This window comes from Rhipicephalus microplus, unplaced genomic scaffold (assembly GCF_043290135.1).
Source record: "Rhipicephalus microplus isolate Deutch F79 unplaced genomic scaffold, USDA_Rmic scaffold_20, whole genome shotgun sequence".
NCBI classification, from domain to species: Eukaryota; Metazoa; Arthropoda; class Arachnida; order Ixodida; family Ixodidae; genus Rhipicephalus; species Rhipicephalus microplus.
The window spans coordinates 799,378-827,371 of NW_027464593.1; the positions used below are offsets into that span (position 1 = coordinate 799,378).

Below are 27,994 nucleotides of genomic sequence, written 5' to 3' on the forward strand. Positions count from 1 at the left end.
TTGCTTCATGCTTGTAACAAAACTCTGAGCTCAGACGTTATCTTTGGACCCCAACCGGCATTTGCTGGCATGCTTAAACAGGGGTGCAACAGCCAAAATACCATTTAGAGCAATTTTTGGAGCAGCAAAATGTTACTTTTGGAGCACTAAATTCCAAGTTCGGAGATGGTTATGGAAAAAAAGAACATGCATTTTTATCATGACATAGCGAATTTGGAGCACTATAAAAAAGGCGGCTTACATTTAGAGAAAAACATGTATAAACAACTCAACATAACCTAAATTATGTAGTGTGAGCATAGTATTTACTACTACTTCAATGAAGGTAGTATTTTGAACCACCTCTCTAAGGAACCCATGATAAAGTCCATATTAGCATTTACTGCACCTGTTAAATCAATTGACAAACTCTGAGAATTTCAATATCAATCTGCCGATATTGTGAGCTTGAAATTTGGAAGATTAGTAAAAACGAGAACTAGAGGTGGTAAAAAAAAATTGGCGCACAATTTAGTTTATTTCTGTAGAGAAGCATAAATGTCACACACTGCTTCAAATGATTGCCAGTAGCTTATTTACACGTCGGTAACTATTCTGGTACTCAGAATTTAACGGTGTACAAACGCATGAGTAACTGAGCAAAATGTGAGGTGTCCCAGTATCGCGATTGCATGTTACCACCGATGCTGGGTGACACTGCAGGCTAGTAACCATAAGCCTTTGAGCGTACACGCCCCAGAAGTAAAAATAATTCGAGAAGTCAGCAGGATACCTCTCAGTGGTAACAAAAGCATGGTTCTGTGATCACGAACGTTTCGTAAACGATTCGCCAACTGGAACACCTTCGAAGCAAGAAACAGCGGCAACATATAAGGCTTCGGCAAACGAGAAAAGTTGCTTCTAGAGTAAGGTAGAGGCTCGGCACATATAGTGAAAAAAAAAGAAATGAGTTAAAAAACCTTCGTGGCAGTAATCGAACACGCAACCTACCTATGACGATGCAGACACTCCACCACTACGCCACGTCGTACCATGCATGCTGCCTGGTAAAAAAACTGGTAAGAAAAAACACACCATTTGGCTTCATGGGTTGGAGTTTAAACACATAAGCAACTTTCGTTTCTGACTAAACCTTATGTCCTCATAATATGAAAACTACTAGCGTCCATGCAGGACAAGCCATAATACCAAGACTCCAAGTTTTTTTCAGAATTCAGAACATAAGAAAGAAAATGTACAAAACCTGGATAATCTAGGGCGGATTATTTGACGTGCGCATAAGATTGATATCGACTCTAAAGCTCAATAAGTACGGGCATGGTTCAATTATTGAGGTGTATTTTCTCGTGCAAGTGACGATATGCAGTGTCCGTGCCAGAGTGTACTAATTTGCATATGTACCCTACTGAAAAATCCTGTACAAATAGGACCCGTATCATACGATGTTATTGGATACGGGGATTATGGGCCATATGGGGGATACAGGGATTACGGGCCATATGGGGGATACAGGGCTTATGGGGCATACAGGGGTATATGGGCCATACAGGAGTTAAGGGGTTTGTGGGTAATATAGGTGATAGGGGTCCGAGGAATTCTCCGGTCCTGCTGAAAATCATAATATAGTGCAAAAAAGAGAGAACAGTCACACAAAACCACACACTATATAATTTTAAGCAAGCATAAACTAGCCCAAAAACAAGTCCTTCCGCAGAACAACCCCGGTTACTTTGGGCAAGTAGTAAGGGTCATAAGTAATGTTTGCCTAAGCATGGTAATAAGGCTATGCCAGTTTATAAAGTGTAAAAAATATGAATATGCCACAATGGGCAATTTAATGGTGCTTCGAAAGTGCAGTTGATTAAAGGGGTGGAAGTGTTGTATGTAGTGTAGTGTCGGGACATTTGAGAAAAACAAGACAAATATTTTTGCATCCTCGAATTTATTTATATGATCAAACATTTTGCAAGGAAGTGTGTTTATCTTTCTCAGCCTGCTAGGTGCATGCATATCTGCTGGCCGATTCACAAATTTTGCAAAACCATTTGCTTAGTACTGGGCAAACACATGTAGCACTTACTAAATACTTTAGTTATTTGTTTAACTGTAAGTTAAAACATAAAGCAAAATACCATAAAGAGTACTGACACAAAATTTTGTGGCTAATATAGCCTACGACATCGATTCCCTTGAACATGCGTATATCTACAAATTCGATGAACAATTATAGCTCAGATGGCCAATTATATGAATATTAAAGTTTGCGTGCCTGAACCAGTGCTATATGCCGCATCTCGCATCATTGAATCACTGAAAGTGACCTGAAGCTGAGTCCCAACTTCCAGGTGCCACCATTGTTGCCGAGCTCAGAGTTGGCACAGCTACATTATTGACATCATAGTCGTTGTTGCCTTTTGGCCACACTTGTGCTAGCAGGCTACTATTCAGTGACTGCTGTGTCCATGCCTAATGTAAACATGTGGAACGTGAGGATGCCCCAAGAAAATCTTTGCACCCAAACGAGAACGATCAACTTGACGACAACGACATTGTGCTGCATATGCAGCAGCAAAAGAATGTGAGCACATAACGCAGGCAGCACGGAAGTGCGTCAGTGTTCTGTGTGTAAGGAGGAAGAAGAACAATACGCCATAGTGGACCATCTCTTAAGCCAGAAGCGCCGAGCGGGAGCTGTTTGCCCCAGCGGCTTGATTACTGTGTCGGTTGTCACCGCCCACTTTCACTATTGATAGACCTGCTGTGCAAGTGCTTACACCTGGAAGCCCCGTTTATGTGTACCATTTAGCACACTAGCTGGCATATATTTGTTGCATTCCGTGGCTCGTGTTCTCAGAGCTGTGCCAAGATAAAACTAGTCTGTAATAAACAGACAGCAATTGTCCATCTGTCCCATGCTGCAGCAAGCAATCCGCCACATTGTGACTAATAGGCTGTCAACAATGTTAATATTGCAAGACAAAAATTTGCGTCAGTACCTCTTTAAGCAATATTCACTAGCCACAACCTCCGAATTTCTCACTGTCAGGGCCCCGTTCAGGGGCACCTGTTTGTCCTCTTGATGCACAAATACTCCAACACGGGGCTACTATGAGGCTCTTGTTCTGAAGCTGAAGGACACTCCACAGGAGCTTTGTGGCCTCCTTGCATCACGACCGCAGCCTCGCCCACTGCTCCTTCTTCTGCCTCTCAAATGAACCTGCAGGAGAAAAATGTCTCTGTGATCGTTTTTTCTGGTGTGGGAGTTAACATCGTTACACTCACTCTCAAATTATTGCTTTAAAACTTAAAACTTACTAGCACAACTACTTCAAAGAACAAAGTTTCAATAGTGAAAACTGATCCAAGAGGTTCCACAATTTTGAATTCAAACAGGTAAATAGAAGGTCTCACAGAAGAATATGCGTGGAGCTCTAGGCACGTGCATGAGTTGTGATCTGTGGTCTTAGCACAGCATTTAGAAGGGCACATGTCTTTTCTACTGAGAACGAAAAATGGGGTGAAAAATGTGAAGTAAACAATAAGTAGGGGTACACAAATATTCATATTTTTGAATATCTTTTGAATAATGTTTGCTATTCGATTCAATTTGTACTGCAAATTTTGCTATTTGAACTATTATAACTTACCAGAGACAAAACAAAGTCAATGTCTGACTGATAGGGACCCTCCAAATTTTTAATATGTTTCACCTCATCACACTCATATTGCGTGAAAGCTGCCTTTCTGGCTCTGCTACGGTCACAAAGGTACTGACTCTAGAAAAGGTTGATCCTAACAAGGAGATGATAGGTGTGGCAGAGGCAAGGGCTTATTTATAGTGGTTTTTGACCTGAAATTTGATCAACTCTTCGGCTGCATGAAATCGTGCATATAAACACATTCGTGCATACATAAATTCAATTGTGCAGTGCCTTATTCTTTATAAGGCAACTACGAAATGCCACCTTACCAACACTTATCAATTTTGCCAAAAGGAAGACTTTCATCTCATAAGAATAAACATTGGAAGCCTCTCCAACTTTTTTCTAGAATTTCACAAGAAGTATTTGAAAAAAATTCTAGAAGTATACAAGAAATTTCAGAAAAATATTCAATTTGCACACACACTTCAATATTAGAATTCACTTTGGCACACATACTATAACAATAAAGTTCAAGAGAAGTGGGAAAATCAGAAATAGTTGAGCATTTTATCGGACACTTGTGCCACAGAGAATTATTCTCCTTGTTCTTCAAGCACTTTGAAGATGTTGTAGCAGGCAAAACCTTATAAAGCATAGCCAATTAAGGGCACACTTGCACCAGAGAGAGCTTTTCCTCCTGTTTTTCAAATGCCTTGACGGTAACATTTAATGTCCAGCAATTTAAGGGCCCCGGTCATCTACTGTCATCACTTAAATCGTTTTCAAATTGTTCTTATAAAGTGTAGCAGATGGCAGATATACAGGAATTAGGCATACCAAAATGGGCATTTCTTTCACAAATTCAGTATAGTATACACAACACTCTCCATGAAGCAATTTAAGTCGCCCAGCAACCCTTTTCGGGCATGGTCAGAAAATGCTGCCGAGGGTAGTCGAGGCACCTGAGAGCATGTGAGACAGACATAATAGGGCAACACGCAGCTTGTTATTCATAATTTATTATCAGTCACCTGAAAAACGCTGTTTCTCCTGAACAAATAAGGCTCCGAATTCAACTGACTGCGCTTCAAGTGCAATGTGTACAACCGAAACCGGAGGCTGCCACATGCCCCTGCACCTGTTCGTGATTACACTGAAAAGAAGCCCCATGTTTGAAGAAAAAAAAGGGGGGGGAATAAAAATAAAAGAGCTCAAGTTTAGAACGCACGTTGATAAAAAGGCATAGCTTCTTGTCCCCCAGTCATCCCCTCCCGCGTGGCTTTGAGTGAGCTCACTCGAACGAAAGGTAAAAGAAAGTACGTAAAGCATGTGACGAATTCCTGTAGCTCCGCTAGTACTTCGCAGATTGCAAAATTTTTTCCAACAGTCGATTTGGGATGAATAAGTTTCTCTAATGAAGACATTTGATGATTACTTGGAAAGGCTTTTCAGGGCTTCTTCATTACAAGGCAATGCGAACATGTGCCTGTAACATGAAGGTAGGAACTCTTCAACCTGATATGGTTTTGTTATGGCACAACGTAGTCATCACAATTCCAGCTTCCAGTTTTAAATTTAGTCGACCTGTTCCAAAACTTTACCCACTGTACAAACCACACCTTTAAATCAGTAAACTATTCAAAAATGAAGAAAATGCAATTATTATGTGAGCAAATACAGTACATGGATATAAAAAAGATAAGTGCAAGCAGCAGGAGTGTAAATGGCATGCATGAGGAATGTCGTGGAACTGGTAGAGATTAGTATTAATGCATCAACAGCAAACAAAACAAAAATTTTCAAAAAAAAAGCACAGCTGCCTACTTTGTTGTTTATGAGGGCCAGAACTGTAAGCGGCAGTCCCATCACTGGGTGCTGCCCCTCGAAAAGCAAAAAAAATTTATAATTAAGTCAGCTATAAAATAAGGTGATTCCACACAAGCATGCAACCACAGCTGGCACAAATGAGCACTTACACAGCATTAAAAAAGAAGCGCCCAAGCACAGCCCCTAATGAGCCCTTTGCAGCTACACGAGCTATCAATAGCTGTTTCTCTGAAGCATGCATGCTCCTGCACCCTCCTCTGAAAGAAGGCACCGCGCAATAGCCAGCATGCTTCACACCAAATGCTGGTGCAAAAGCCCCCCCAAAAAATGAGAACTCAGGACACAATGTCATGTGGAAGCCGCTACAGTGCTATGAGAAAAGCATGCAAGAAACTTATTCATTTCAAGCCTTTGCCTTTATTTTGCTATGCATGGATGAGTCATGTCAATATTCCTCGAACCAGGGTGCAAATGGCAACTATTGGCACCCTTGTTCAAGAATTATAGCAATTGAGAATCGATATTAGCAGTTACCTCTTTTGGATTCAATCTCACTTAACTCTACAAAACAAAACGCTGGTTAAAGCAAATGTGAGTGCTCCCAAGAGTGAAGGGTTTTTGTGTTGTTAGTGACTAATGACGAAGTCTGGTGAGTCAACTTACGAGTCCATTAAAATATGATTATCTTTTTCACCTATAGTTTCAGTGCTCCATAAAAGCAATATATTGCATAATAGGTGCTCCAGCTGGCACCTTGCAGTGTCTCGTGGCAGTGTAGCGGCCTCCCTCCACATGGATTTGCGCCTTGAGCTCTCAATTTTCACAGCTCACACATATCTCAATGCACAAGCATTTGTGCACCGACTCAATATTTATAGCTGAGAGGCCAGAACTACAAGTAGGGGGGGGGGGGAGTCGAGGTTCTTTGACATGCCCTCCTGTGAATTTCTTCCCGGGACATTCTCATAAAGTATCTGAGGTGCCATCTCTTTGAATAGAGATTACCTTACTGGGTCGCAGTCACTATATAAAGGTCTGAGATTAAAAGGTTGTAACTGCAGCACCAATTATGCAACACATTACTGTTAAGGAGCATTGAAACCATGTGTGGAAAAGATCATCAACTGGAGCACCAATTATACAACATATTGCTATTAAGAAGCATTGAAACCATGTGTGGAAAAGATCATCATATTTTAACGGGCTCGGAAGTCGACTCACCAGACTTGTCAGACTTGCATTGAGCCGCGAGTCTGAGTCAATGCGAGTCTGAGTCTACTAGTAAGGCTTAAGGAAAAAATATATTTTATGAGTGAGTGTGAATGATTCGCAGATTTCTTTTTAACCTATGCAGGGTGCTGCTCAATATAAGCACGCAGAGACAGGGTAAATGCAGAAGTGGTTCAGTTGGTAAGGCAATGTGTTATGATATAGAAGAGTTCTTCGGTTGTCCAGAGAAGTGTTACATTATTAAGTAGTACCATCGGTCATCTTACATCACTGCCGAGAAAAACACTGGCCAGAAAAAATTTGAAACAATGCAGTGTGATGTTTCGCATACCAAACAGCTTCTAATAGCACCTTATTAGGGCATCAGTCAGTCAGTCTATGATGAAGATTTTATAGATGATGCTGTGCAGTCATTGAAGAGGTGTTTTGAAAGAGAGTCTCATACAGTGACACTGAGGAGTAACAAGTATTCACCGACTGCAGCAGGGGAGCCCCTGGTCAATACTGCAGTCTACATGGAGGGACTAGTCGGGCTGGTGACGGAATCATTGCTTGAAGCATTGAATAATCTGGAGTGCCTGAGTTTCATGCTTGTGATGAGCAATACTTGATTGTTTCACAATCATTGTTAAACCCATTTGAGTTGTCCAGTGATTTAACTAGCCATTCATTTAGAATAAAATATTGCAATGGCAATTATATGGACACTTTCAACAGCTGCTACCATTGAACATAAGGGCGCAGTTACGAGTGCTGGTGCGTGCTATTTGGATAAATATTACTACACGGCTTGTTTACGTGGTGTGCTTTCAGCACTTTCTATTCGTTGAGACTACCGACAGCACAAAAACCCACTCACTCTCAGAAGCACTGACATTGACTTTAACCAGTGTTTCGTTTTGTGAAATTGAATCTGAAGAGTTAAGTGGTAATCTTTCTATAGCATTCCCATTTGCTCCTATTTCCTTCATTGCTTCATGCTTGTAACAAAACTCTGAGCTCAGACTTTATCTTTGGACCCCAACCGGCATTTGCTGGCATGCTTAAACAGGGGTGCAACAGCCAAAATACCATTTAGAGCAATTTTTGGAGCAGCAAAATGTTACTTTTGGAGCACTAAATTCCAAGTTCGGAGATGGTTATGGAAAAAAAGAACATGCATTTTTATCATGACATAGCGAATTTGGAGCACTATAAAAAAGGCGGCTTACATTTAGAGAAAAACATGTATAAACAACTCAACATAACCTAAATTATGTAGTGTGAGCATAGTATTTACTACTACTTCAATGAAGGTAGTATTTTGAACCACCTCTCTAAGGAACCCATGATAAAGTCCATATTAGCATTTACTGCACCTGTTAAATCAATTGACAAACTCTGAGAATTTCAATATCAATCTGCCGATATTGTGAGCTTGAAATTTGGAAGATTAGTAAAAACGAGAACTAGAGGTGGTAAAAAAAAATTGGCGCACAATTTAGTTTATTTCTGTAGAGAAGCATAAATGTCACACACTGCTTCAAATGATTGCCAGTAGCTTATTTACACGTCGGTAACTATTCTGGTACTCAGAATTTAACGGTGTACAAACGCATGAGTAACTGAGCAAAATGTGAGGTGTCCCAGTATCGCGAACAGCCCCTTGTAAATCTCAACACGCTTTTTCGCGGGCACCGGTCTAGCGCGGCAAAGGTGACTCAAGCAGCTTTAGAACCAAAGACAACAAGTTTGCTAACCACTCACCACCCCCTTCCAACCCACCCTTTTCAGCATGGGGCTATGTGCCGCTTCGGCTACCTTGCAAGACGAGTTTGACCAGATAAAGTAACAACGGCGTACGCCTGTTGCCCCGGCGACGGTACTAGATATCTATCGCCAAGACCGTGGCAAGGACTCAGCTTCCAGCCAAAATTTGTTATGTGCCACTGCTAAGGTAATCAACGCCGGCATTTGCAGCACGTCGAGCTTGTTCGAGCCTTAAGAAGCCATAGCCGCGTTTCTGGCAAGAGAACTTACATTTACCGCGAAGGGTTGGTGGCTACACCAACACATCTTTGTTTTAAAGTTCTGCCGTCCCGCCGATACGTATCTGTTGTGGTCAGCGGACCGATAGGCATGCAGTGTTGTTACTTTATCTGGTCGATCACGTCTCACGAGCATAGGGTGGGTGGCTAGAATATTTTAGGTATATTCTAGGCACTTTACTTCGGGTCTGCGCGCTTTGACTGATGGCGCAAAGCTGCAGGTGGCCGACATGGCCTGCACTGCTCACCGCAATTAGTACACCTGAAAAAAAAAAATTGAGGCTGGCTGGGCATTTTGGCGCAGCGTGGTGCAATTTTAACAATTTCACGGGTTTGGCGCAGCTCGGTGCAACAATCGGGAATTGTATCAAATTGGCGCGATTGGCGCAGCTGTTGCACCCCTGCTAAAAGGACCTGATGTTAAACTGTTCAAGCTTTAGCAGTGCATTTTGGGGGCTGTTAAGTCAGCCATTGGAGTCTACCCGGTTACTGCCTCCAATTAAGGGGTAGCAACAATAACTTTTCTGCACCATGTATCTACTTTTCCATTACTGAATAAGACAGCTCTGCAGGTGTATGTAAACACTGCCTTATTTCAGAGCACTGTGTCGATTACAGAAGACCGGCAAGTCCCAGACTTCCACGTATTTTTTACCCTATTGTAATCATTTTTAAGCATGTAATAATGATAGCAACCAGAAGTTTATACTAATTTGATCAGAGCTTTGTGTTCTATTGACCGAACCAAAGAATGGTTTATTTTATTTAAAAAATTGCATTTTTTGCTCCTGTACATGATTTTGGACATTTTGCACACTTTCTTTTAGATCAAATGAAAGTTATTCTAAAAGATCAAGTTCAGTTCAGTACACCACCATGTGTTGCTTGAGTATGTGCACAAACAATCAGCATGACATCTTTTGCCATTTCAAAATTATTATACTGACATAACGAAAAATGGCATTTCGAGAAGATGGAGCTCTACTTATGCAATGAAAATTGCAGTTTTTTCTGTGCTGACCTATTTTATTAGTGTGCCACCTTATCTATTTCACTGTGTCTGAGTTCGGTAAATGCGTAAACATTACTAGTTGGACAGCTTTTTCTTTTCGCTAAAGAATGCTAAACTTCATGCTTTTCGTCAATTTACAAAGAAAATAAGCTACAAATGCTACAAAAGCTACAATAAGCTACAAAAGGGCCATTTACTTTCAGGTCGCTTGTTTCAGTTGATTAAAAAAAGATACGCAGGATGAGGACAATACTGTAATATCTCAAGCAAGCGCCCCCAACCAAGCTAGTTCCATCCTCTCTCTTTCAAGATATTCAAAACATGCATGAACAACTGAGCAAGCACTCCCCCCCCCCCCGCCTTCCTGCCATTTCTGCAGTTTCCTTCACTTTCTTTATTTAGAAGCGCAACGAGGTTGCAGAATCATAGTGAATTCATGCATATTTATTAAAGTGTATCAGTTTCGTTGGAAGCACTTGCGACTTTTTCACCACAATCTTGATTTTTGATGCAAGACCGAGCAAGAACCCCCCCCCCCCCCCTCCGATTCTCATCACCTTCACCATAGTGGGAGCACTTGCTCAGGATTGCACGGTACATGAAAAACGTGGAAAAAGAATCTGCTTTCATATCAAGCAAACAATAAAAAGTACTTTATTCTAATTTTTGCTTGCCCTGCTTTCTTCATACACAGAATTATTAACATAACCCTTACAAATATTATTCAGTTCTGCACACCATTTCGCAATAGAATATGCTGCCCACTGATATTGTGAACTCCTCTTCTGTCAAATTTATGAACAGAATTCAGAACTTATATGAACACCTTGCTTACTGTACAATGTGCATATTTATTGCTCTTACTTGCTTTGTACATAAGGTCTATTTATTTTCCTCACATTTTTGTGTATTCAAGTTCAACCCATTCCTGCATGGGCCTGAGAAGAGGCCTGCAGTATTGCAAAATAAAATAGGAATAAGCTACTTTGAAATTCAGATAAACTTGGTTCCCTACACTGACAGACACACGTAGGTTCAACCCTGTTCAAGAAGCATGAAGTTGGCAGACTTGTCAATTAATCTGCCCATTGAAAACATCAATGCTACTGAAAGCTAAATTTCTTAACAGTACACACTTGCCTGATAGCTTCCTTTGGAAGCATATGAAGCCCTGTCAAGGTGAGGCATCATTGGGAAGGACTGTGGTAGCGGCTCAGAAAGTGTAATACTTGTTGTGATGCTGCAATGGCTGAAGTGAAATATAGGCCGTGGTGGTGGTAACAGCAGCTGCAGTGTTTGTGCCGAAGGAGCCTGACCTGGAGGATATGACTGAAACCTAAAGGGTGACAGATAATAGGTATTAAGAAATCATGAAAAAGAATGTTCACTACATTATAGAAATTTGCAACTTAGAGTGATGGACAGCTGAGCTTGTTGGTAGAGATTTATGATGGACTTCTGTGAACATAATAAGCGAGAAGCGTAGCATGTAACGGGTGTGTCGCGGGTAGTCCTTACATTCACAACATAGCTCAGGGGCTAAAGAAAGTGATAAATAGACACAACATCAATGCATTATGGCCACCAATAGACTAGGTACTAGGCGAGATATAATGTCATGCTGAAAAACAATGAGAGGGGACAAGAAGCTGGACTCACATTTGTTTCGTAAACACACCAAAAGTTTTGTTGATTACCATACAGGCGTAAAGTAAAATGTTCCTTTTAGCTTCGGCCATACCTACATAGGGCAGATGGGCCAGTGTTAACTATAGATGAATGAAAAAAAAAGAGAGCGCGAACTACAGGCTCACCAAAAATTCTATCTTTAAATTGTCGAAGGTGTGTTGAAAGCACAGGCCGACCAAAAAAAAAATGTGAAGCTCACTCAATCACAAAATGTATTTGCACATATGGCTCATTCAGATTCTCATTTATGGCCCAATCCAAGTTTGAGTCACTCGGCTTGTGAGGGAGTTTGCCGACCTATGGCTGAGAGGGGTTCTGAAGTCTGCCATTCCTTTCCTCCAAAGCCTCTATTTGTTGCTCAATCCACTCGTTCCATTGTAAAAATTTTCTGGAGGAGGCTCAATCAAACAAGCTTCTAATTGCCAGAGCCATCTTACAGGGCTCTTTTTCTTTCTTGAATTACTGCCTTCTGCGACTTTTTTTTTTGGAGGGGTGGGGTGGTCTTGGGAGTGTATATATAAACCCAAAATATTACCACTCAGTAGAGATGCTCTAAATGCCAAAAAATTCACAGTAAGCACTCCTAACAGAGCAAGCACCTCCCTACTTTCTTGCTAAATAGAGGTGCTAAATAAGTAGCCTCTTCTCCTCTACCACCATCTTCACTGTTTTCATTTCCCGAGTGAATGCGAAATAAAACCGTGTATGCATGGGCATTCAAGAAAGTGCTTAGGTAGATGCACAGATGTGCATTTTTTATTCTCAGTGATTCTTCCACTTCCATGTTAAATATTGACCGATGACTGAGCAAGGGCCTACTCTTCAAACCTTGTCGAATTATCATTCACTCTCCAGGAGCACTTGCTGAGAATTTTTCGATAAACACAACATACTACGAAGTCTGTACTTTCCAGTAACACGTACCTAAAAACTAGAGTGGCAGTAACTACTTTACTAAGTCATATATTACTTCATAGATAGCCGTGAATATTCACCTGAATATTATACTGTCTGCTGTGTTGCTGACCGCCACAGCTGTATGTGCTCCTTAATTTATAACTATGCAATAGTTGCACATCATATTTGCAGACTGATGTTTATGCAGTGATTTAGCCACATGAATTTATGCAAATCATTACAAAATTAACTGCTTCATGAACGTAACAAACATACAGTCAGCATGAGTATAACTTGAGAAGCTTGCTTTGGCATGTTGACACTCCAGAGGTACATTTCAGCTCATAAAATACAATGCCTATATTTTTCAAAGTCAAAATGGCCCCCGAATAAAAAGCAATAAAATTTCATGATGCAACACATATGTGTTGTACGATTTCTTTAGTGTGCCCGTCTATCTTATGAGGTCCCAGCTTTCAGTTTTTTACGCAAAGCACCCATGTAAGCATGCCTCGGATAAGTGTGAAGTGTGTGCTAGAATTCAATTTCAGGGTTCTGAGCAGTGCAGTGCAGCTGAAATTCATCGAATATTGAGAAATGTGTACAGCACCACTTTCAATACATAACAGCAAGGCACTACAATAGTGTAGGAAATTAGAAGCATGATGCACAATATTTACAATGCAGACTGACTGGGAATGAAGCAAGTGTAAAACAATGATTTTGTTGACTGAACGGATCAGATAATTCGGGAAAATCATTGGGTCAGAATTTTTGGGCTGAGTAATTCATTTCCCAAAATATTGCAGTCAACTCAATACAGCACACATGGTATACCATGGTTGGACACAGAGTGAGACTCTAGTGCTGCAAACTGCGTGCAGTCAGTTCCTAAAATTCTGACTGGTCATGAAAACAAAATGATAAACGGGTGCCATTTTGACATTTCTCTGGCACTACCATGATCTACTCCAGAACTGAAGGTGCAATACAAACAGTGAAAGCATTCGATGAGCGCAAAAAAATTCAAGTGAACCTTCTTCAAGAAGAAGTGCATGGCTGCTGTGTTTGGGGAAATAAATGGTGGTGTTTCCTTGATAAAATAGGTGAGGCATAAACCCACAAAGGCTCATGAGATTTGCCATCTGCATCGGCTCCTAGTTAAAGATATCCGTGGCACGCTGTTTCGCTGGCCACGCTTTTGGAGACGTAGACAGGGCTTTCCTTTCAATTGTGTTGCAATCTAGTAATTTGCACCATCATAGTCGGCTGTGCAGATGTCGAAAATAGTGCCGAATGGGAAAAAATGTTCAGATTTCCTTGGAACAAAGACATAAAATTGAAGTGGATTTTGTGGAGAGATATGGAGAGTGGTATACCCTTTGGATGCCTAGCGTAAGGTGAGTAATATTTATCGACAATCCTGCATGGATGGTTTCGTTTGACACATTCGGTATTTATGTACAGGCGCTCCAAGAAAAGATCCATAGCAGGTTGACTACGTGCCATCAACATATTGGCACGTCGAAAGAGAATCTAAGGCGCCAAGACTGAAGTACAAAAGTCATTTGGATGTGTAGTTTTCATCATCACAACCACAATCACTATCTACACAGCTACGACAAGCATACGGCATTTGCTTTAAAATGCACGGCCGCTATGCAACGTGCAGCCAGCTCTGAGCATGATACAGAAAATAGCAAGACAGAGCAGCCAACAGCCACACGATATCATGCCAGGGGTGACACCGTGGAATCCACGGCACCAATTGCAGTGACGTATACACAATTAGTAGTGGTTAAGAAGGCGACGACTTCGCACCAGTTGGAAAAAATGATGTGTCAGTAATGCTATGTAGACAAGAAAGGGCGCTCCACTATCCTATTTATAGAACAGGTATACAATGTGTTGCTAGTGATTTCAACTGTTCCTCAAAGGATTCATTCCGTAGTAGTCAATTTATTCATACCTGATCTGGTGCACATGCGAGCAGGACAGGTAACAAGCCTTAACAAACAAGGTGCCTGACTATGAGGTGAGCATTGCCTAGACCAGCTTGTTCACTAAAACGATGTAATGCCGAAACGCCTAAGAAGCTCAACTTTACTAAATAAAAGTCGCTGCCATTCATGCACATTTGAACATTTTACCAGGCCGTCACCGCTGAACACGTAGTTTTAGTAACATATGATACTCACTGCACATGATGAACGTTGATACAAGATACTATATATCCAACAATCTGAGACAGCGACAGTGTTTCAATTGCAAATGCAAAAACAGCTGAGCGCCCTCACTGAAGCAAACACGTAAAAATAAGCACATTAGTCGGTGATGTGCATTAATAGCAAGTGTAAAATTAGTTCAAAGACGTGACAACCAAGGCCACGCCACTTAAAAGAAAACACATAATTGTGATAGCACATACAGTCAGTTGTTTGCCACTTCAAATGAAAATATTATTTGGCAATCACAGCACATGCTTCTCTTTTGTGGTCAGTCGTAGGTGCAGCCGTGCTATTGTGTGCTAGAAATTTGCAGCATATGCATTGGGTTACCATGAAGAAAGCGAGTGACACGGATAAACGCCAATACTCAAGGAGGGATGCAGCACATGGAGAGCCATTGAAATGGTAGCTGGTGCAGACTGCATGCATCCCATGAGCCTTTGCAAGTTTATGCCTCACTAATTCATGGGACATGGCATGACCCTCACTGCAGTATTGTAGGTCTAACTCTCAAATGTCTACAGAGTGCAATTAGGAATAAGCAAAGAGAGATGTCATAAGTGACACTGTCTTTTTTTTTCATGACAACATGGGGCCACAGAGGAAGCAGCGGGAAGTTCAGTCGCCCAACGCCCTACAGACCTAACTTAGCTATCTCTGAATGCCATATTTTTGCTAACATGAAATGCTGGCTAGGAGGCCTGTGCTTCCACCCAGTCCTGTTCTTCGCTCTGCTGCTTGATGCAGACTCGCTTACTGAACTTCTAGGCGGAGAGTAAAGGAAGTTGCAAGGCAGACAGTTCTGATGAAGCCCTTGATCAACATTTGTTGGGCTGAATACTAAATCACTGAGAATCTTACATTACTAAGTCAAAAGTGTAGTTGCTAAGTATTAGTGCTGTTCTTTTTCTTTGTAAGAATCATCCTGGCAAAACTGACCTATTTACGTGTGGTGCCAGTATTGTTATTAATTATTTCTGTACCATTCTCCTTTCTTGTAATTCCACTGCAGCTTGGGCTATGCTAGGCTGCAGTATTGTGAATAAACAAATTAATGAGTTGGTGCTACACACTGACAAATGTCTGAATCAAAATGGCAAATATGTACAGATGTAGCTGGTATATGTACCTAAACGTTTCAAATGAAGCAGTCTTCATTTTCGCTCTGGTTACTACTTCACGACCGAACAGAACTTGAAAAAAAAAATGCAACATAGAATGAGTGGCCCTTGCCTAGCCAATTAGCACAAATGTACTTGAATGAGCGACTATTGTATAGACGTGCGGCTTGTGAAAGCAACCAGGACATTGGAAGTTAGCATTTTGTATATGTTGTTAAAATCAGTTTTACTATTAAACCACATTTACCTTCCAAGTTCTGACGTTCTTTTCACAGTCACTCTGGTAGAAACGATTGTGTTGCACGGCGAGTCGTTTTTTTCTCCATCTGCACGAGGTGAGTAAAAATACTTTAATCAGAGAACACATAAAGTTGGAGAGCAGGCTACTATAAATAACCACACAGAAATGAAAACGTAGAATGTGTGACTATTACATGCGAACAATAAATAAATGCAATGTAGTGCAGGTTGGCCATCAGGAATAGCGACGTCGACTTGTTCATATATTAATAACTCTACCGGTGTCACACTGGACGTTTCCAGCGCCATCAGGGCCGACCCGAATGTGGTTTTTGATCGCGATCAACAGTGCCAGTTACAACTTATGTCACTGTGCAGCCGCACATAATACATTTTAATCCAGATCAGATGATTGCGATCGAAAGATCCCATGGGACACGAGTGTGCGGTATCAGGTGCAGCATTCCAACATACACAACACACACGGATAAAATGTGCCACATAAAAAATAAAACACACACGCACTCAAACATGTTTTCGTTGTGCCTTCCTTTGTTCGCCTAAACGCACGCCAGCGAAAACGTCATGGAAAATAAAACGACACTCACCTCAAAGAAGGTGGACATCCCTGTAATAGCAGCTCTTCTTGATGTCCTTACCCGGCTCACTTTGTCGATAAAGGCCTTTTTTGCCATATCGGCAACGCTCAGCGGAATGAAGCATTTCTCGAGGTTGTCCACAACGGCGCGGTAACCGTCTTCGCAAACGACGAACGTGACTTTTGGTGCACCCCGCATTTCAAATGACTCTTCACGGTTTTACTGAACCACATCTGTTTCACACCTGCCGCACAGTTCAATGAGGCATAGAGGCTGCACACAGGAAACGTTTAAACCCGGTAGCACAAGACAAGCAACAAACCCCATCGCACAACTTGCAAGCGCCATATTGACGACGAATGACTCCAAAATGGGCTTGTCTTGGCCGCTTGTGGTTAACCGACTCTCCTGAAGTTACAATGAAAAAAAAAACTTGAGGCGAGAAAGAAAAAACTCGTTGACACAATTTCAAATCCATAAATTCACGTTTTTTCGCGCGCATAAAAAAGCGTGCAGTAAGTTTGATTGGTCTCATTAGTTTTTTTTTTCATGCAACCAAAAATTTGTATTTTGGCTTCCGTAGTGCGGCTGTCAGCTGGTGTTGACTTATGGCTCGTAAACATCCGGTCGCGCAAAATTGCAAATGGCAGTTAAGCATTCTGCAATGATCCCGTTGATTCTCATCGACGCAGTAACAAACTGGACCTACCTACAGCGGAGAGCATGTGAAAAAAAAAGCTTTTTTGAACTTCACTAAGCTTCCCAGCGGATTATTGTTCAGCAGCATGCCGTGACGGCATGCGTTAACTGGCGTACATAAGCATACATAATCGCCGAAAGAACGCCACCAGTACACACAGCTTCGAGGAGACCAACAGAAAAAAAAACACATCAAAGATAAAATTCATCCGTGTTATTCTAGATTAACGACGAAAGCATAAAGCGCAGACACGCGAGATGTTGACTATTTTTTGTTCAATACACAGGGTAATGGTAGAGATATTCTCGTCTGGGCCCCGTAATTAATGTGTGGTGTTTAGAATTTTTTCACGAGCCGTAAGTGTTACATAGATGAGTATTCAGCTGACCTTACTGTATCTGTAAGCATTAATATATTCTTTATCTTGTATATGCATATGCCAGAATTCAGCGTAAGTAATAGTATAAAAACAGCTGAGCTGTGGAGAAGAATTATCTTTGGCTAAGTTGTAAATTATGCGTAAAGCTCTGTTTTGAATAACGTGGAGCTTCTTTAAAGTGCTGCTAGTAGGAAGAACAATTAAAACGTGAGACAGCTAAACGCACGAGACTGGCCTGCACATCCCTCAGCAACATTTATGGTAACCAAACACCTAGAGTTTTACATGGCTGGCACAATTTTTATGTTTCTAGAGCTGCAAGTCAGTGATTCCTGTCATAGCACATGCTTTACCCCGTGGCAAAAAGTGATCCCTCTCGTATTAGCCACAACAATTTTTAGTGCACTTTTTCCAGTCACGCTTCATTTTTACTAACCGAAAATTCTACGAAGATTACGATATTACTTGACGCAAATTCTACGCGCAGCTTCTTGTTGAAGCAAAGCTAACTGCAGCCACATGCACTCCGCAGTTGTAGAAACATAACATTAATTTGCTACATGTTGCCACTAAAACTGCCAGTGCTCAAGCTTCACGCACAACACTATGTGCGTTCAAGGAGCTGCGAACTAAGTGGAACGCCTACAGCCACTTTACGACAATCGAAGCCTGCCGCACTGCATGTGCACAAACTTCACCCATAAGCAACGAAAGCGAGGGGTGGGGAGACAGCCTGCGTGACTGAGGAAGAAAACGAGGCTGCAGTCGCTCTTGATATCTACAGACTCCGCGCTTACTCTCTCGTCTTCGATCTATCTGTTACGCCTCCAACGCAGACAGCGAAGCCACATGACCCAGGAGCACACGCATTGAGATCAGCTCTCACACACAACTGTATGATCGGTGCCATAAGTGCATGGTCATCGGCAGGATTCTCTCTTTAGGGGTGCAAATGGCTGGTGTAGGGCGAAAGCACTGCCATAGCTTGGGTGGGTGCAAGTGCTAGTGAGGCTTGCGGGGGACAACTACCCCATTTTTTTCCCCTTACTGACGCCCATGCATAAGTGTGCAAAACAAAATGAGTAATAGATACTGACAATCTTGTTAATAATAAGTTAAACAGGAAACAACCAGTATGCTTCTCTATGTGACTCCTAGCTGGCGTAGGATCCAGTGTTTCTCCTGAGTGCTAATCAATATTAACATGCTGAAGTCGAACCGACGCACAAGAATTCACAAGTTATAAGACTCGATTGCCATCATAATACGGAAATACAAGCTTGACAGAAAGTATTTCTTGGTTTTCTTATATAGGTGTAAGACTTCCTTAAAGTAAATAAAGAGGGCTAACACTAGACACTTCAATTCTTTGAAGAATGAATTCTCTCTGCAGTTACACTACACCAACGTTTTTTTTTAACCATGCTTGCATGGCACTGCAAGATTACGTCCCTCAATAAAATGAGAGAGATGTCTTCAAATGACGTTTTCTAGGCCTTTAAAGAAAACTCAAAATGGGCAAGCAGAAAATGCACAAGTTTGTGTCCCACAATTACTCAGATAACACATTTCAAACAATGCACATTCATGCACCACATCATTCGAACTGAACAGCTAATGGTCACAATACTCTTGACTTGCAAACAAGAGTGGCTCAAGTTGTTGTTTTCAGCTTACATGCATTGCTTTAAATGGTTTATGAGTGTGTTTGGTGGCACAAGCTTTCTTCTTCCTGATACTTCGCTGGGCTATCTCAGAGAAGGCGCACAATAGCAAATAATTCTCCATGCTTTGTTTTGTGCACTTCCATCTGAACCATTGAATACGGCTTGTTGCACGCTTTCGTGTACAGCATCATCCTCAATGGATAGCTATTTGTAACGATACTCATGTCACAGCACATGAGCATCTTGTGCACAAAGCAAAGCATGGAGCATTATTTGCTATTGTGCACCTTCTCTGTGATAGCACAGCCACGTATCAGGAACAAAAAAGTTTGTGCCACTAAACACTCTTGTCAACTATTTTAAGCAATGAGTGGAAGCTCAAAACAACAACTTGAGTCACTCTTGTTTGCAAGACGTAAGTACCATGACCATTAGCTGTTCAGTTGGAATGATGCGGTACATGAATCTGTACAACAAGCTGTTTTCAAGGGTTCAGATAGAAGCACACAAAACAAAGTGTGGAGAATTATTTCCTCGTGTCCACCTTGTGAGTGATAAACACAGCCAAGTATCACAGACAAGCATTCTTGTGCCACAAAAACACTCTCATGAACCATTTAAAGCAATACGTGGAAACTCAAAATGAAAAATTGAGCCCATTTTGTTTGCAAGACATGAGTACCGTTGCAAATAGCTGTCCAATCGGCATGATGCTGCACATGCAAGCATACAACAAGCCGTTTTAAAAGGTTCAGATAGAAGCGCACAAAACAAAGCATGGAGAATTATTTCCCCGTGTCCACCTTGTGAGTGACAAACACAGCCAAGTATCACAGACAAGCATTCTTGTGCCACAAAAACACTCTCATGAACCATTTAAAGCAATACATGGAAACTCAAAATGAAAAATTGAGCCCATTTTGTTTGCAAGACATGAGTACCGTTGCAAATAGCTGTCCAATCGGCATGATGCTGTACATGCAAGCATACAACAAGCCGTTTTGAAAGGTTCAGATAGAAGCGCACAAAAGAAAGCGTGGAGAATTATTTCCTCGTGTCGACCTTGTGAGTGATAAACACAGCCAAGTATCACAGAAAAGCATTCTTGTGCCACAAAAACACTCTCATGAACCATTTAAAGCAATACGTGGAAACTCAAAATGAAAAATTGAGCCCATTTTGTTTGCAAGACATGAGTACCGTTGCAAATAGCTGTCCAATCGGCATGATGCTGTACATGCAAGCATACAACAAGCCGTTTTGAATGTTTCAGATAGAAGCGCACTAAACAAAGCGTGGAGAATTATTTCCTCTTGTCCACCTTCTGAGTGATAAACACTGCCAAGTATCACAGACAAGAATTCTTGTGCCACAATAACATTCTCATCAACCATTTAAAGCAATACGTGGAAACTCAAAATGAAAAATTGAGCCCCTTTTGTTTGCAAGACATGAGTACCGTTGCAAATAGCTGTCCAATCGGCATGATGCTGTTCATGAATGCATACAACGAGCTGTCTTGAAGGGTTCAGATAGAAGCACACAAAACAAAGAGTGAAAAATTATTTCTTCTTGTCCACCTTCTGAGTGATAAACAAAGCCAAGTATCACAGACAAGAATTCTTGTGCCACAAAAACACTCTCATCAACTATTTCAAGCAATAACTGGAAACTCAAAAGGAAAAATTGAGCCCCTTTTGTTTACAAGACATGAGTACCATTGCTAATAGCTGTACAATCGGCGTGATGCTGTACATGCAAGCATACAACAAGCCGTTTTGAAAGGTTCAGATGAAAGCGCACAAAAGAAAGCGTGGAGAATTATTTCCTCTTGTCCTCCTTCTGAGTGATAAACACAAACAAGTATCACAGCCAAGAATTCTTGTGCCACAAAAACACTCTCATCAACCATTTCAAGCAATACCTGGAAACTCAAAATGAAAAATTGAGCCCCTTTTGTTTGCAAGACATGAGTACCATTGCAAATAGCTGTCCAATGGGCATGATGGTGTACATGCAAGCATATAACAAGACGTTTTGAAAGGTTCAGATGGAAGCGAACGAAAGAAAGCATGGAGAATTATTTCCTCTTGTCCACCTTCTGAGTGATAAACACAGTCAAGTATCACAGACAATAATTCTTGTGCCGCAATAACACTCTCATCAACCATTTCAAGCAATACCTGGAAACTCAAAATGAAAAATTGAGCCCCTTTTGTTTGCAAGACATGAGTACCATTGCGAATAGCTGTCCAATGGGCATGATGCTGTACATGCAAGCATATAACAAGACGTTTTGAAAGGTTCAGATGGAAGCGCACAAAAGAAAGCGTGGAGAATTATTTTCTCTTGTCCACCTTCTGAGTGATAAACACAGCCAAGTATCACAGACAAGCATTCTTGTGCCACAAAAACACTCTCATGAATCATTTTAAGCAATACATGGAAACTAAAAATGAAAAATTTAGCCCCCTTTATTTGCAAGACAAGAGTACTGTTACAAATAGCTGACCAATGGGGATGATGCTATACATGCAAGCATACAACAAGCCGTTTTGAAAGGTTCCGTCAAAAGCGCACAAAACAAATCGTGGAGAAATAATTGCTAATGTACACCTTCTCTGTGATAGCCCAGCCAAGTATCACGAAGAGGAAAACTTGTGCCACTAAACACTCTTGCCAACCTTTTCAAGTAATGCATGGAAGCTCAAAACAACAACTTGAGCAACTCTTGTTTGCAAGACATGAGTATCGTGACCATTAGCTGTTGAGTTGGGATGTTGTGATATATGAATGCGTACAACAAGAAGTTTTCAAAGGTTCAGATGAAAGCACAGGAAACAAAATCTTGAGAACTATTTTCTCCTATTTAGCTTTTGAGCAATAAACACAGCCAAGTACATTTTACGAGCAAGCAAGCTTGTGCCACCCAAACACTTATTCAACTATTTAAAGTAATGAGTTGAAAGTTAAACTGTATATTTGAATCAATTTTGTTGTGAGACAGGAGTAGCATTAGAAATACTTAGTTGGCCAGTGGTGAAGATACTTTCATGCAGACGTACAAGAAGCCGTTTTCAAAGGCTTAGATGGAAGCACACCAAACAAAATTTTGATAATTATTTGCTCTTATTGTGATTCTGAGGAATAAACACAATCAAGTACCGTTCACAAGTGAGCAAGCTTGTGCGAAGCCAACCTAATTCTCATATCGACCGTTTTGAGCAGTGCATGGAAAATTGATCTGAATACTGGATGTAGTTTTTTTTCAACACTACCAGTATTGCAAAACCTTTTTAATGTGTTTGTATGTAATTATTTTGTACTTGTACAGATTAAAGACTTCATCGATATCTTTCATTGTGCGTGTTTAGACCAGAGAGTGCAATTGCTATGTCGTAACAGAGACGCCTTGCCCCTCGACTGTGTCGTGTGCACTTTTTCCTCGAGGTCCAAGCTTCGTAGAGCTCATTCGCACTCTTCCTTGGTAGTCCTGCATGGCCCCTTGTGCTTTGTGCCTTGGTGCAATGACAGAGCACATGTGCGAGGCTTGGTCTATCTCTCCTGAATATAAGGATTAATTGTCTTTTATCTTCTTGTGTATGTTCATATAATAGAAAATTACTCACTCACTATTTTCTGTTGGAGATTTCTCATAGAAAGATTATTCATTGCACAAATACAACATTTAAAATATTGTTTTTTTTCATAAATTGAACAGCAATATTTGTGCAAATATAACACGTGTACAACTAAGGTGATCAAATAAAATAAAGTTCTTTGATAATTATCTGATATGCTTATCTGTTATACTTTTGCACATACTTGCATCTTATGATATGAACTAGTTAAAATTGGTTATTTCTTGAGGTTGTGTACAGCCAACTAATGGAGCTGAAAAACTTAGTATTTTAGCCCTTTCAACACACACAAAAAAACAAAAATGTTATGCATGACTAGGTATTTGGTCTAATAAGTTTACTGATGTACTACATTGACTATCAAGGTTGACATTGAGCCGTATCAAGTCCTATGTATGGCCCCCATTTAGCCCCATTAGCTCCTATATTGTGCTAGATGAGAGTCCTACATACCAAACCCATAATGCCTGTATAGCTCCTACATACCCCTATATGTCCTGCCCAGGTCCCATTCAGCTCCTACATACCACCATATAGCTCCTGTATAAGACCCATCTACCCCCATTTGGTTCCTGTACAGCTCCTGTATTAGCTCCTGTAACCCCTGTATTGAAGCATACGGATCCTGTATGGAATTATATAGGTTTTTTCAGTAGGGTAGGTCGGTTGCTGGGACTGCATAGCCGATTCCTAAAAACAAAAGTGCATGTGCACAAAAGTGTCTCGTGTTACTTTATGAACGCGCTCGGCTGCTGACCCGCAGGGCGCGGTATCAAATCCCGGCTGCGGCGGCTGCATTTCCGATGGAGGCGGAAATGTTGTAGGCCCGTGTGCTCAGATTTGGGTGCACGTTAAAGAACCCCAGGTGGTCAAGATTTCCGGAGCCCTCCACCACGGCGTCTCTCATAATCATATAGTGGTTTTGGGACGTTAAACCCCACATATCAATCAATCAACTTTATGAACGCACACCGAACGACAAGCCTGTATTCATAAGTATGTGTTAGCGAAGTGCCGACGATCGAGTGGGCCCGATGGCTTTCGGCGGCGGCCCGTGTGCGCGGTGCCGCAGCCTGAAAGCGCGTTGCATCGATGCTTATCACCTTTTAGGCGGACACCGTACGCAAAAAAACTGTCATTCATTCAGGTTAACCGATGGCAAGGCTCTGCTGTACAGTCAATTTTACTCCTCGGCGTAGCATATTATTAAACCCAGAAGCACCTTTGACTTGTATAACGCACTCGGCCTGTAAGCTAGGTCTACGTTTACCTGCAGGTGTACTTGTACGGGTCACAAGTAGTAACCGATCTCGGTGCAGGTGGCACGCGAAGGTTGAAGCTTGAGCTTTCCGCAAGTATCTCACTGTCGCATCAATATGTAGACGAGGTAATTAAAACAATAAGGACCATCACAGATACGTTGTAGTTGGAGCTTTGCCGACAGGCGTTGTTTTTCTGGCGACTAGTACACAACGCCGCATCACAAGTCGGATCGGACGCCGGCTCGTAACGCTCGCAGATTATTTCTTCGTAAGCACTGCGGAATGATCGTACCAACTGTGTTTGTAAAAGCCTATCTACAACTAGCAAGCTTCAGCATAAGTGGCTTCACCACATGCAGATTGATATGACAGAAAGCCAGATGATAATTAGAATTTAGTATTAAAAGTGGCGTTGAATAAATAGCAGTTTTGTCATAAACGGTTCGCGTGCCTACAGAGTACTTTACGATCACCAGATACTTTGGCTCGCTAGATGTATCTATGGCGCGTTAGATGTAATGTTGCGCCACCCACACTGAAAAAAGAATAGATCTTATGAGTATAGTTACTGGTTGCTATATAAATTGTTGTTACTAGTGCGATAGGTGTATGCTGAATGTTTCCGTTTGCTGTGTTGCGTATAAATATAATGTGTGAGCAGATATTCGTCTAGTATATGTGACATTACCTTGAAGCGATCTACGCCGTTCACTGCTTTCTGAAACTCCTCGACAAAACTTGGCGGTACTGAGGCGACAAAACGTGCCCATTCTTGTTCAGCCAGAGCAGCGGCATTCTGTAGAGAGATTGTGACTACTCTGTGCAGAAGAGGGTTCCCAGAAATCCTGCAAAAAGAGTGAATTATGAGACAAGCCTCCACTCCCGCAAAGAGAGTTGCCAGCACTTTCTTGGGGCTGGGAGTGTAGTTCCGTGAACCTAAATAAACCATTTTTCCTCGTATGCTACAAGGAGTGATGGCAGTTGATGTGTCGAGCTTTCAAAAAAGCAGGCTAGCTCCGAAAGCGGCTGGCCGCACCAACCAGTACTTCGCTGACACGTATCTAAGAACAAGCAATATTTAGGTGGTAACTTCGTACACCTGCTAACCCTATGCTCGATCTTCTAGTTTTCCTTGTTTTGTGACATTTTCTGTCGTTCTCGCGAAGACGTCTGCGACATCAAGAAGGTTTTGCCCTTACCCGGCCAATTGCGAGAAAACGCGACCAAAAGAAGGGTCCGATTCCGGGACTTCGGTCATGGCCCAGCTATACAAGCGAGCAGGACAGACGCCTGATCCATCCCACGCGCCATCAAAACGACCAGACCAACGAGCAGGCGAACAGATCTGTGGCGACACCAATTAACCTACAACGATGACGACGCGTCCACAATAGTGGTACTCGACGAGAAAGTAGACGATTGGTAGGACATGGAGGACGACAACTTCAAGATGGTAAGCCTCCACAAAAGCAGAACTGTGGGCATTCGGGTGATTATATTACCTGTAGAATGCGAAAAAGACTTAAGACAGGTGAAACCTAATGCTTTACATTCTGCGGTGACATCAGTCATAAACGCTGAACCAGTTCTGAAATATTTCACTGGTGAAGGTTTGCTACTGCTTGACGTGGCCTCTGAAGATCAAGTAAACGCGCCTTTCGAATGTGGCAAGCTGTGTGGTGTAGAAGTTAGTGCTCGTCTTCCTAATGACTACCTGCGAAACACCTGCTTGTTCAGAGGTGTTCCGAAGTGGTACACAGAGGCGGATCTTTTCGAATACATGAAACCCCAAAGCGTGATTACCGTCAGGAGAATTGTTAGAAGTTTCTTCTACGAATGAGTGGAAAGTTAGACCCACGGACGCGGTGGTACTTGCGTTTACTCCAAACACCGAGTGAGGTCTGACTATCAAACTTTTGAATAGACAGAGCCACCACCAAGGTGCTTTGAGTACCAACATTGAGGTCACGTGGCGAAATTCTGCAAAGGAGAGCTGCGATGTAAACGCTGTGGAGGTCCACATGACTTCAAAACTTGCAAGGTGGACTTTAAAAGCGCAAACTGCAATAGTGACCATTTTCCAGTTATAGTGGGTGCCTATTCCGAGTGAGTGCGCTGCATAGACGAAAATCCTTTCTTACGGGGCCTAAACCAACTGAACCAACTACTGCCCGTTCAGTTGCTCAATCATTTGAGGATTTTCCTCCATTGGTGAAACAAAGAATATCAACTAGTACAAAGAACGTACGTGAGGTGAAATCAGAAGAATGCTTCCTGAAAACACCAGGCAATGCGAGTCAAGAAAAACACGGAGCCATGAAAACTGAGTCTATTTAGAACATTTATACACAAGCTACCTATGCCAGTGTACTGAGACAAGAATTTGAGCAGAAGACAAAGGGACATGGGGAAAATATCCACGACACTGTGGAGGTTGTTGTAGTTCTGTTTGCCGCTCTATGTTCACACCTAGCGACAATGCCAACTGGTACTGCGAAGACCTGGCTGAAGGCCGTGCTGGCGCTAGAATCAGTGCTGCTTGGTTGTTTCGGGCACAACCAGCAGTAGGATGACAATGGCCAAGCCTCATTGCACGTTAAATTGCCGAAAATTGACTTTTATAATGCAGTGGAATTGTGCCGATATTGTTTCTCGCATGAATAAGCTACACCTGTTTGTTTCTCGCATGAATGAGCTACACCTGTTTGTTTCTCGCATGATTGAGCTACACCTGTTTTTGAGAGAATGTCAATTTCCGATCTTGGCTCTGTCGGAGGCCGGATTACCGAGACAAAAATCAATCACTGGATACGTCACTAACAAGAACTCCACCATAACGACTTTCCCAAATGGAAGCGCCATTGTTTATTTGCGAAGAGAGATACCACACGTTGCACTCAATGTGGCGGACTTGTGCACAGATGCTATAGAAGTTTGTGCGATCAGGACACAGATAGGAAACCGCCAAGTCAGCATTGCATCGGTGTATGCTGTGCATCTCCTCGCAAGAAAATTTCGATCGGAAAGTTTTTGGAGGACTTGTGTCATCGTTGCCCAGCTCCGCGCATAATTTGTGGTGATTTCAATGCGCATCACACGTCATGGGGGGGACAAGACTTTGGATGCACGTGGACGTTGTCTGAAAAATGCTATTGATAAGCTAGACTTATGCAATGCGAATAATGACAGTGTAAAATTATTTAGGCCCCCAACTTGTACAAGTATTATTCACTTGACGTTGCATTCAACTGAGGTTCAACCCAAGTGTTCCACAGCTCCAGACAGAATGGGCAGTGATCATTTTCCTAAATTGAACAATGTTGCTGGCTATCACTTGACGGTAGCTAAATCCTGCTAAGTAACTGATTGGGATCGCTACCTAGAGCACCTAGACCACCGATTATGGGATATGTTTCAGGATATGCTGGTGAGCAAAGCGGCTGCAACCATTATGCTTAAGCTACCTGCACATTTTCCAGCCCCGGACTGAAAGCTCCGTAATTTGTGTGCGGCCAGAACAAGGATAGAGAAAAGGCTTATGCGAAGAAGGGGTGAACCTGCTAGCAAAACTCAGTTCAACACACTTAATGCATTAAAACAGTGAAACAGCAACAAACTTCGGAAGAAAGAATGGGCAACGTTTTGTGAGAGTTTAAGTGTATTTACTCCACTGTCAAGGATATGGCGAGTAGTAAATAGGGTCGGAATCACGACCTAGCCTTTTAGGCTGTTCATTCCCTCGCGTTATTCAAGGATACGTCAATGCTGTTTCTAGCCGATGAGTTTGCTGACGTCTATGTAATCGGAACAGAAAGGGAACCACCTTACCCA

At 41.9% G+C, this 27,994-nt stretch overlaps 1 long non-coding RNA gene across 1 annotated transcript; it reads right to left on the reverse strand.

Annotated features, from left to right (window-relative positions):
* Window positions 1–1,925: 1,925 nt before the first annotated feature.
* Window positions 1,926–17,362, reverse strand: LOC142785255 (uncharacterized). Its single transcript, XR_012888894.1, has 4 exons — window positions 16,524–17,362; window positions 15,923–16,001; window positions 10,881–11,076; window positions 1,926–3,217 (listed from the first exon to the last, which is right to left on the reverse strand). It is a non-coding gene; the product is annotated as an uncharacterized LOC142785255 (long non-coding RNA).
* Window positions 17,363–27,994: the final 10,632 nt, after the last annotated feature.